Below are 12,039 nucleotides of genomic sequence, written 5' to 3'. Positions count from 1 at the left end.
TAGGAGTACCTGATTCACTGGGGTGTAACCCTATTAACATTCCATCGCAAAATATCCACCATCCACTATTTAAACATTTACAACAATAGGTTATTCCTCTACATAGTGAATAAGATAAACTTCAAGTAAAGTAAAAAAATCATTTTATTTTGCAACCTATGTTTGCAACTAACACAAAACTCATGTTCACCTTGAAAATGACAATCGTATAAGATGAAAACTGCAATGGGAAATGAAAAGATTTTGTGAACTGTGCTGTTATTCATGAGATGATGTACCACAAATTGAAGCCAACATCAAGTTTCATCAAAAAGAATCAAGTTTCTCTACGTTTTTTTAGATAAAAATTCAATATTACATTTCAAAACATAAAATTTCATTATGCAGAAACTTTTCAAAACAGTTTTAGGAAGATTTTAATATTGAAATACATATTCCACATAAACCGAAGAACTGAGAAATTTATTTCTCAATCTGAAGGGAAAAGCATCCATCTTGGGGACTTTAAGTCTGAAACCTCTCACTTTTTGAAATTTTTAGTGGAATTAAAATGGATTGAAAATGTACAACCTTAACTACTCAAAGCACCTGCTACTGAGTGAAAAAAGTAGGAGTACAGAACTTCTTACTGCTATGCCATAAAGGGTCATTTTGTTCGGTATTATTATTATCTATCGGTAACAATATTATTATTTACAAGTTCAATTAAGGTAACTTAAGAAAGACACAGTGAACACCGACATAATTGGATTACAAGACAGAACCTCCCAATGTCCCAAGTGTACAATAAGCTCCTTTTCAATTCTGCATACTTCTTTCCTACTTTCATTCTGCACAACATGCCCATCGTACTCCTTCCCCTTCCTTGCTTGCCCAATGTTCTCCCTTCTATCCAAGTATTCAACATTCCATTACTGATGAAATGGCTCTGCATCCACCTTCCCCGCCCCATTTGGATATCTACCAACAACTCTCTCTCTCCTCCTTTCTCACCATGCATAACACTTTGTTTTTTCATTTCTATCCTTCTCCACATCCAGATCTCAAAAGCCACCAATCTTCCAAAACATTCCAATACTAATGTCAAGACACCAAAATCACTCAAGGTGATTTTGGTGTCTTGACATTAGTTTACCTCTCTAGAGTAAAGTGTACTAAAGACTGCAAATACATATGATTGAATCATAGCTACTGCTGATTCTAATAGTAATAGGGCTACTTGAGCGATAATAAGAATACTTAAGATAGAGTATGTTACATTAGGTCCTGTATTACCTAATAGTGTTAATAGTAGATGACCTGAAATTATATTTGCTGCTAGTCGTACAGCCAGAGTTCCTGGTTGGATTATGTTACTAATCGTTTCAATACATACTATATATGGTATTAGTACTGGAGGGGTCCCTTGAGGGACCAAGTGTGCTAGTATGTGATGGGTGTGATTAGTTACCCATAGATACTGCTCCACATGCTTTCGTTTATGCCCTCCAGTTTTAATGCTTAACCTAGTTTTCTTCTTACTCAAAAACCTTATTTCCTTTGTTTTGTTCATACTGGACCACATTCCTTACTTATCACTCATGCCATGTTAAGTTTCATATTTAATATTACAATATAAGCTGATACAATGACACAGCTAAAGTTGCTCTCAGGATCATCAACAAAAGGATAGAGAATAGGGCAAATGACTACTTAGGGGATGACCAGTTTGGGTTTAGGAAGGGGAGAGGTACGCGTGAGGCCATTGAAGTAATGAGATTATTAATCGAGAGGAATACAGGACACAACCGGGAGGTATTTGTCTGTTTCGTAGATTTCGAAAAAGTGTTTGATAGAGTGAATTGGGAAAAACTAATGAGTATATTGCAGCAAATAGGAATAGATTGGAGAGAAAGGAGGCTAATCCGCAACCTGTACATGTCTCAGACTGCTCAGGTGCGAGTGGGGTACGGAGAGTCCGGAAGGGCAGTGTTAGTAAGGGGTGTGAGGCAGGGTTGCCCATTATCACCGTTGCTGTTCAACCTGTATGCAGAGGAAATGATCAAAGAGGCATGGGAAGAACTGGAGGTAGGAATGAAAGTGGGCGGGGAATTCGTAAAATCAGTTAGGTTTGCTGATGACCAAGCTTTAGTTTGTCAGTCAGCCAAGGGGCTGCAAGCATTGCTGAGTGAATTGGAAATTCAGTGCGACAGGTATGGGATGAGAATCAATATTAATAAAACAAATGTTATGCGATTTTCTAGAAAGAAAAAGGCTAAGCTTAACATTAAAATAGGAGGGCAAAAACTAGAGCAGGTAGAACAGTTTACGTATCTCGTAAGGAGAAGGAGACGTAAGGAGAAGAATTGCGCTAGGCAAATAGGCTTTCACAAGGAGGAGGGAGTTGATGACAGGGACGTTGAGTAAGGACATTAAGAAAAGACTTGTCATAACTTTGACATGGAGTGAATGGAGAGCAGAAACGTGGTCACTGAAGCAGGATGATAGAAGTAGATTGGAGGCTTTTGAAATTTGGGGCTGGAGAAGAATGGAGTAGGTGAAATGGTGCGAAAGGAAAACAAATGAGGAAGTAGTATTTGGCATAATGAACAAAGAGAGAAGTTTGTTGGGAGAAATCCTATGGAGGCAGGAAAAATGGATGAAGGGCATATTGATTGGCAGTGGGATGTTGAGGACTGTAATAGAGGGAAGAATGCTAGGCAAACAAGGAAAGGGCAGGAACAGGATAGGGATGTTGGACGGGATAAAGGGAGGAAGGAAGTACTCAGAGATGAAGAGGGACCTAATGTAGAGTAGGTTGCTGGATTGTGCTTTGTTAAGAGTCACAAAATATTTATTTGGTAGTTGAGTCCATCCAAAAACCTAGCTTAACCGGTAGATTACCTTATAATAATACAATGACTCCAAAAAATAATAATGCAGAGTAAGTAATGCTAGTTTCAGTTTAAATTACTAGCCACCAACTGTAGTAGTAGTTGATGGCTGGCTAAAGATTGACAAGGTAAGCTATCATTAAAGAAGACCTAATCCAGATAGGGACATATCCTCACATGCAAGACCCCAAGATGGCACCTGTTTTCATATTCTGTGATTACTCTATATCTCACTTCATCACTAATAACTAAATAAAACAGGAAATACTGTAATTAAATACTGGATGCTCATTCTTACAAGTGGTATAATGCTGTGTAATTCCTCTACTATGAAATTAGATAAGGATACTCAGTTACATTGTTTATTTTATCATGTACATACATTAAACTGAAAGGCCAAAAATTAGAGCAAGTAGATTCCTTCACCTATCTCGGAAATACCATCACATGGGACAGAAAAAATACTGCAGACATCAAGAATAGACAGCATTTACAAAGATAACTGCTGTGTTCAAAGAAGAGAGAACCACAGACAAGGAAACAATATATGAAAACATTCGTATGGAGCATGGCACTCCATGGATCAGAAGAATGGACCACTGGAACAGTAAACCAGAAAAGACTAGAAGCCTTTGAAACCTGGTGCTGGAGGAGGATGCTTAAGATCAAATAGACGGATAAAATAAGAAATGAAGAAGTAGAGAGAAGAATAGACGAAGAACGGACCTTATGGAATGCCATAGAGAAAAGAACAACCAGATGGATTGGCCATCCCTGAGCCACAATGGATTTGTGAAGAATATAATAGAAGAAAAAATAGAAGGGAAGAGTCCCAAGAGGAAGGCCAAGGGATAAATATATGGGTGTTTGTTCACTCATAAAGACGAAAATATATTGCAAAAAATACCAGGAAGTAAGCCAATTAGCATCAGTTAGGGTAGGATGGAGGGCTGCAGCCAACCAATCTTAGGATTGAACAACCAATGATGATACATAAAAATTATACTTCACAGACATAAGGAATGTTTTAGGATCACTGTGTCAAACTTCTGGGAGTTTGAGATTGAGGATGCGATTTAAAACAATTTATCTCCCATGAACAATTTCTTTAGAAGCACTCAGTTACAAAGTACTATGGCTATTTCACGGGCATTTCATCAAGCACATCCTGCAATTTCCATAAAGGTGCTTAATTGTTGACAGGAATATTCCTTGAGAAGGGCTAAAAATGCACTTGCATGCATTTAAGGAAATGCTAATACGTATTCATAAAAATGTGATGGTCCTTAACGTGAGTTCAAATAAAAATAGTAAGGATTAACCCGACATCTACAGAGTTCAAAGTAACTGTCCTGTTCATTTTCGTGAAACGATTTTTGGAATAATATTTTACCTGTATTTGCAATTACCTGCTTCAAATTCAACTGAATATTATGCAAGAGTGATGTCCACCTTGTAGCATCAACCAAATTTTCTAATTAGTATTAGGACTTGCTAAATAAGTGATGGAAAAATTATAGATTGAACTTCTAAGTCGAACAAACATATCAGTCATGAAAATATTATGGATTCCTTAAAAAAAAAGTCAATTAATCTAAATGATTGACATGGTTGCAGTACTTGTACTTTGATTACAGCAAAGCTCTATACCACACTTTATATCCCGGGATATGGTATATATAATTGCTAAAGGTGCTGTAACAGTGGACATTCCTACATTAAATGGTCATGGGAGAAAATTCCAAAAATACAAAATAAGGTGGGCATGTCCATTGTTGGTTTATAAAGGTACAGACAATTTACCTATAAGGAGCTCACAGCCTAGAAACAAGAACATACTACATATTATCACGTCAAAAAGTGTAGTATTCTCAGTCAAAAATAACTTTTTCTTGGAATAAAAAACCTCGGGCATAGAGGTAAAATTTGCCACAACAGAAAAAGGTATATGTTCCATGAGTGGTCAGTGGGATAAGGCTGTAAATGATTGCCTAAGCATGTTTTAACTCTGTAAGGTGTCAATCCTATAGCCAATACTGATAGCATAAAATAAATACAATTGAGAAATACATTAAATAAAAACACTGAACTCACACCATTGAGCATTATCCCCAAGAAAAAATTCCTTTCCATTCCATTTGAACCCTAAACTTACTGAAGGTCTCCATTATCTCTCCAAACAAGTGGACACGAATATCAGTTTCGGAAACCCAAATACCATGCGAAACTTTCTGGGTAATACAAATGACAAAATCCTCATTAGAAAAGCCCTCATTACCAAAATACAAAATTTACGAGGTGAAGCGAAGCATTTGTCACACATCATACAGTGGACAGACAACACACAATGCCAATAAAAGGTTCAAGGAACACTTTAAAAATGGTTGTTTTGAAAAATCGGCCATCGCAAAACACAATTATTAAACTTCCCATTCTATTATTATCAATATTTGCTATAGGAATGACACATTACAAATTCACAGCCAATAGTTCACACCTTCTACATTACATGTTTTAGCTTGATTCAGATGAAGTGGAATTGGAATTAGCAAAAAGACTTCCAAATTAAAATGGAATTCTTCGGCAGAAAATGCAGGCGAGGAAAATTAGGGCGAGAACAGTGGATTTATAAATAAGAAGATGGGTCAGATGCCATCAAAATGAAGACAGAGAGACTTATTGGATGGCTTGCAATTCTCAACCGTTTCCTAAAAATTGGAAGTCAATACCAACTCTTAGTGCCAGTTGGCATAATTCAAAGTTTCTCACTATAAATTCCTTACTCATTGCTTTAATTGAGGACCTAGCCTAGCAAAAACTGTTACGGTGGCTGACTACGAAGTCATAACACATGGTGAGCCTAAGCAGAGGGCAGGAGGAGAGGACTTCACTTCACCAAATGTAAAACTACTGATGTAATTTTTAAATGGGCAAGAATACTTTTCATAATCAACTGGCAGCTCCATAAAAAATTCGGTTCATGAGTGAAACAATAAGACTTTTGAAATGCAAAAATGTCAAAACTGAATCCCATTACGTGAAACAGTTACATGATTTTTGTGATTTATTTTGCTGTAATTTTTTAAGAACGGTGATCTATAAATCATTTTCACTGCTCTTAAAAAATTGCCATTGCCCCTGCTATGTTTGTAACATCAAAATATTAATAAGCCTTAGGATTATTCCTGTTCTTTATTTTTTCAATACATAATACAGAAAAAAACTTTATTATAGAATGTAATACTGCATGGATCCTACATCTGATCTTTGAATGAGAGGGTAGGAGCAGAGAGGAGACTTCCGAGATGAGGTCACGTGGAAGAATGTATGAGAAGCAAGGGATAGACAAAAAGAAAACAGGAGAAGTGTTAAGTAGTAGCCAAAAGGGCTCCTACTAAACGTTGGGGTCAACTTTAGAGACATAACAAAAAGGTACCAATTTGGGTCTTTTGCACCAAGTTTAATGACTATGACAGACCTAAGCTCGTTAAAATTAGATCCAAACACTATTTTATCCAAATGGCATATACTCCTTTTCATTCAAATCAATGATATTGATACAACTAGAACAACACCAATAAATTACTGAACCATGATTCTTCAAACCAATATACCTCATCTAGAGTGTAAAGAAATCAACACCAATAACAGCAAATTTATAGGCAACAAAATACTAGAATCAGATAAATGGGGAATCATTCTTAAGGAGTAGTCATTTTTTTTCACTTTTAATAGGAAAACATGAGTTTTCTTCCATATGAGTGAATTGAAAAATTCAGTGTATTTTCAACTTCAATAAGTGAAACACATAAAAGAGTCATCATGAGTAAATAAAGCATGAGTAGTGCAAAAAAACAAGACTAGTTGATGCAAAGCAACACCCACAGAATGGTTTGAGGCATCACTTGGAGAAATACTTTATTCTTCCACATACATTTTATTATGCAAGGCCTAGGTTTTGACTTACAAAGTCATCATCAGGTGATGATGACTTAATAAGTCGAAACCTAGGTTGTGCATAATAAAATGTACGTGGAAGACTAAAGTATTTTCTTTTCCGACAATACATATAGAGTATGAGGGAGTAAAGAATGGGGATGTACCCAGGCTGCTTGGCTAAACAAGCTGATAAACAATGAATATGTGTACTCTTGTGAAGTCTGAGGTGGTGAAGAACACCTGCAATTGATGACAGCAGAGTCAATTATCTACCCAGCCAGCACCACAATTAAATATTATACTCAAAAGTATACTAAAAGATGCCCAGCATTGAGGAAGCAGAGAGAACAGGGAGCAGGAAGTGTTTAAGTAAGGCAGGTTACCACAAGAAAATAATTGTCTCCAGGCTTATCACAAACTTTGTCTTATTGGGGTATTTTTTGTTGAATCAGGATAATCTTAGGCGCTTACCTAAGAATACGGGGCAAATCCCTAATTATGGACAGATTGGCAGTCCTATGGGAGAAGAGAGGAAGTGGTATTAGTCCATGCTGTTAAGTTGGAAAGGAAGTGAGGGTGACCTGTTGAATTGCCTTTCTTGGGAGTGCCTGCAAACGGATGTGTCTCACACAAGTGACCTAAAGATTCAAGAGGGAATGGGTGGTACAATAGCCGCCCAAACAACGGATGCCAATAGTTAAATGGGGCACCGACGTAAATACAAGTTTCCAATCTGGAACATGATCTTTTTCTTTCCTGTACGGACTTTTCCTTTTAGCTCCTCAAGTCTGTAATTCCAGGGAGAGCTGATGATCAAAAAATCAGGCAGCTTGGATGAAGCTGAGGGTGTCCCATGGAGAGGGAAGTAACAGAGAATGGAACCAAGGTCCACAGGTTATTACTAAAACAGTCTGCCCACTAGGTCATAATGCCACCATAAGGGATAACTCATACATACAAATTAATAAAGTGGAATGTTCAAACTATTTCCTTCAAAGTAATTCTACAATTTTTATTTATTTTTTGATTCTTGGTACCCTGCAAGCAACCACTAGGGTGTGTGGCAAGGGATGAATACACACCAGACTAATTTTGACCTGAATATTTTACTTCTACCATGTTTGGACAATGTTACTCAGATCCCTAATCACTCGTGGAAAAATGACATCTTCAATCAATCTATTGTACACTAAATCTCTCAACTTTATTGATAAGGCCTCTCCTACCGCAGCACCATGGTGGTAATAATACATTATCAACATCATTGCTAAACAGACGTCCTTTCAATTTATGCAAGAGATTTAATCTGTAATTTAACCTTCGCTCTGTGAGTGATTCCCAGACCAGCTGCTCTAATATTTTGGATACGCTACTAAGTTTACCATAAGAACGTTTTACAAATCTAGCTCTCCTCTATGCCACACGCGATCCAAATCGGATATCAATCCAACTTCGTGAGGATTCTATATATTAGCAGCATATTCTAAATGAAGCCTAACCAGCTTCTTCATCATCATCAGCATTTTAATCCTATGACTGGTTCACTATAGCCCTCCGTTCTTCCCTATTCAGTGTTCATTCCCACACTCCCAGATAGCTTCCCTGTTTTACATCCTTTTTAATTATGTAATTGATCTATGCAACACAATATTCTGTAAAATTGTCTTATGATGGACATAATCATAAAAATCAGTACCCAACCCAATCCGGGTATTTGGGAGACATGGTACCACAATGGCAAGAGTGTTTGACTAAGGATCAGAGGGCCTGGTTCGATTCTCAGTGACACTGAAACCTCCACCTTAACCCAAGCTGTATGGCTTTTCAGTCGACAGATCCTCTAGAGAAAGCATAGGGAAAGGAACTAGTGTGTGAAGTCCACATGCTGCAAATTACTTAGTTTGCGGTAAGCTCTACCCTCACCAATGAACCCAATCATTAGATTGATTAATGTGGTTTAATCTAAGCGTTCACAGTTTATGGTTAGAATTGATATTGGCTTCGAATACATTTTTGTGGGAATATTACTCGTGGTAAAGAAAATCAACAAGCAACATTTCATTTCAATACACAATGCCTCCACAAAGCACTGCCCAAAAATTTTTTTTTGCATATTCGTATCAAGCAATTGGGTTGTTCATTTCATTCACTGTCAATGCAAATGAAAATGAGATTATCTCCCCCTTTACATTCAACACCAAATTCCCTAAAAGAAGCCTCCGAGACCAAATGGGAGGCAGAGCAAGATGAATACCCCACAGATAAAAGGGTTTAAAGGAAAGAAAAAATTTCCTCACCCTCTTCATCTTGAGGGGGGATGAATTTATTCTGAGTTAGCCATTACACGCCCTGTAAGTCTACCAATGTCACTTGATGATGTTACCTTACAAGGAAACCATCGTCAGTTACAATAAAACTTACAGTGGAATTTGCAAAGCTAGCCTTGCTTCAGTTACTCCTAGTATGAAAACACTTCTACCAGTTGTGCCTGAGACAGTGTCATTAAAACTTTTGCCTGTAGCACATGCAGTTTCTTTTCGAGAGTTTCAAGATATTGATAATGGTAGCAGGAGAGTGTGGAAGATTAAGAAATATTGGTAAGGAGTTACTACAGAAGAATGATAAAAATAAAATTAACAGAGTGTTTAATAAAGAAGCGCTTCAGCAAACAACTGAAAGTAGAAAGAAGACCATGGAAAAAATTTGCAAGATGAAAACTAGATTCACAATAAATTAATGAAGTTGAAAAATTCATGGGAAAGAGGGGGATGGCAGGAATTACACATAAGGGAAACTATCCTCCTTATCCATCAAAGAACTTTTCTCCTTACTTCTTCAAGAGAAAAAATTGTAGATGAAATCCATGGATGTATTGCAATAAGAAACTGGTAGAATATATCAGTGAAAGAAGTAAACGACTGGGAGCACTGAGTGCTGCCAATATCTTCATTTTAAACTGACCCTTGGGATGATGATGATGATGATGATGACCTGTGATGTCTATGAGAAGTAATAAGAACAAGGACAGGAATGAACGTGAGCACAGTCATGATTCATCTCATTACTTCATGAATTCTGAGAATATGTATCAATAGACAAATCTAAAGCATGCAAATTTTGTAGTATAAAGGAGTAAAGTGAAGAGATATACGTCTTAGTTTTATTTTACATCTCTGCATGAGTGACTTTGCACAATTAGGGGCAGTAGATTTAAAACCAGGAGTAGCGACAGGCACAAGGGGTGAACTAGGGTTGTCCCATAGCACCAATTTTCTCTAGCCTATAAAACAAGGAAATGGTATAGGGATGGCTTAGGGTGAATAAAGTCAGCCATTCAATTAAATTAGATGTGTAAATAATTAAGCTACAGGTCTTGTGGCTGAGCTTTTAAAGAGCATCGAATGGATTAGTGATGTAGTATTAATCTCTATATATAGAAGTTATCTGCCCAAAAAGAAAGTATGCACAATGAATTGACAGCTATGGACAATAAACAACTGTCCTCGGGAGAGCATAAGACTGTTCTTGGGGTAAGTACGCCTAAAATTTCTATGATGGTTAATGAAGGTGCAACGACTTGGTGATTGGCTCCTAACAAACAATAGGCTACCAATTACTTGGAGGAGACCACACCAGTTAGTACACCAACACTCATCTCACTGCAGGTATGCTAAAAATTACATTTAAACCGGAAGTACATCAATGTGGAAGGCAACAAGACACCACCATATTAGCATCCCAAGAGGAGCAGCAACTCAACTTATCTCTTATTGATTTTAATAACAGTAAACTCTCTCTGGTAAAATATTCTGGAGGTACATGAGTCCCATTTGAATCTCCAGGCAGGCACTACTTGAGGAAGTATAAAAGTTAAATGCATCCATCAAATTAGAATCAGCAATCGTAATGTTCACTAAAACCATATATTGACGGTGTCCACAATTAAGCGCTTATGCAATGAAAAATGTGAAAACTTCGGAACAATCAGTCTGTTGACCCATGCATTGGAAATTATTACAAGAATAATTTGACGAATAATGGCAAGTAAGGTTGAAAGAGTATTTAAATGACGACCGATTGGATTTAGACGAAGCAAAGGAACAAGGGAACTTTTCTTGGTCTCAGACTCATTGGAGAGAAAAGAATAGCAAATGGTCAAGAGTACCATATTTCATTCATTGATCGGGAGTAAGTCTTTTACAATGTGAAATGGAATATAATACTGGATATCCTAAAGAAGATTGGAATGAAATACAATGAGATTGATACATGGTCTATATAGAGCACAGGCAACAGTTATTAGCTCATTATCACAATTGATATTTAATGTGTATATTGAGAAGACCTTAATGAGATCAAGGATAAGATCAGGGATGTGTACAGATTCAAGCAGAGAGATTACGTAGGTTGTAATTGGCAGATGACATAGCTAAACTGTCACAGAAGGAAGAAGATCTTACAAGGATACTAGCAACTATGGAAAAAGGGATGGGGAAGTACAACCTCAAGAAAAACAAGATTAAAACTAGGGTAATGATCTGAAGTTGAAGTACGGAAGAAAACCTCCAAGTAAAACTGGGGAAAGTTATATTTTTCTGGAAAACGAGGAAGAGTTTTGCAATTTATGGCAGCAGGATCACTAATGATGAGAAGCAATAAGGATATAGTAAGCACAATAGGGATGACAAAGAAGTCTCACCATCAAAAGAAAAGATTACTAGCCGCAAACAATACTCCTGTATTATGGAGATTTTTTCTGTATTTCAATCCTAGGATTGATTTACTTCAGCACACATATCTTTCCATTCTACTACTGTACATTACGGAGATAATGAAACAATTTATTAAAGAGCTATATATACATATGGAGTCTTACTTTTCTACAGATGTGTGAGACTTGGATGATAGGAGTATCAGAGGAAATAAGATTGGAGATGACGTAAATCTGCCACTACAGAAGAATGCAAAAAACAAAATGGGTAGACAAAGTAACAAATGAAGAAGTACTTCAAAGAGTGGGTTAAGAGTAGGTTAATTCTTATGGATGGCAAAGAGAAATACTGATTGGATATAACCCATGGCATGATGGTAAGAAAAACTGTGACTATGTTAATTCCACTAGATGTTTTAATCTTACGACCTGGGTTTCAATTTGTGGTATCATCCTCAGGTATATTTTCAAGCTCTACCTTCAAATATATAAATTTTGGTCAAGAGGTAAAGTTAT

General features: G+C 36.9%; 1 protein-coding gene across 1 annotated transcript in view; it reads right to left on the bottom strand.

Moving 5' to 3' along the window:
• Roc2 (Regulator of cullins 2) overlaps positions 1 to 12,039 on the bottom strand; it is a 187,801-nt gene that overhangs the window by 172,399 nt on the left and 3,363 nt on the right. The window lies entirely within an intron of this gene.

This window comes from Hetaerina americana, unplaced genomic scaffold (genome assembly GCF_022747635.1).
Source record: "Hetaerina americana unplaced genomic scaffold, ioHetAmer1.1.p SCAF_265, whole genome shotgun sequence".
In the NCBI taxonomy this organism is placed as follows: Eukaryota; Metazoa; Arthropoda; class Insecta; order Odonata; family Calopterygidae; genus Hetaerina; species Hetaerina americana.
This window is presented reverse-complemented; position numbering and strand designations above follow the sequence as displayed.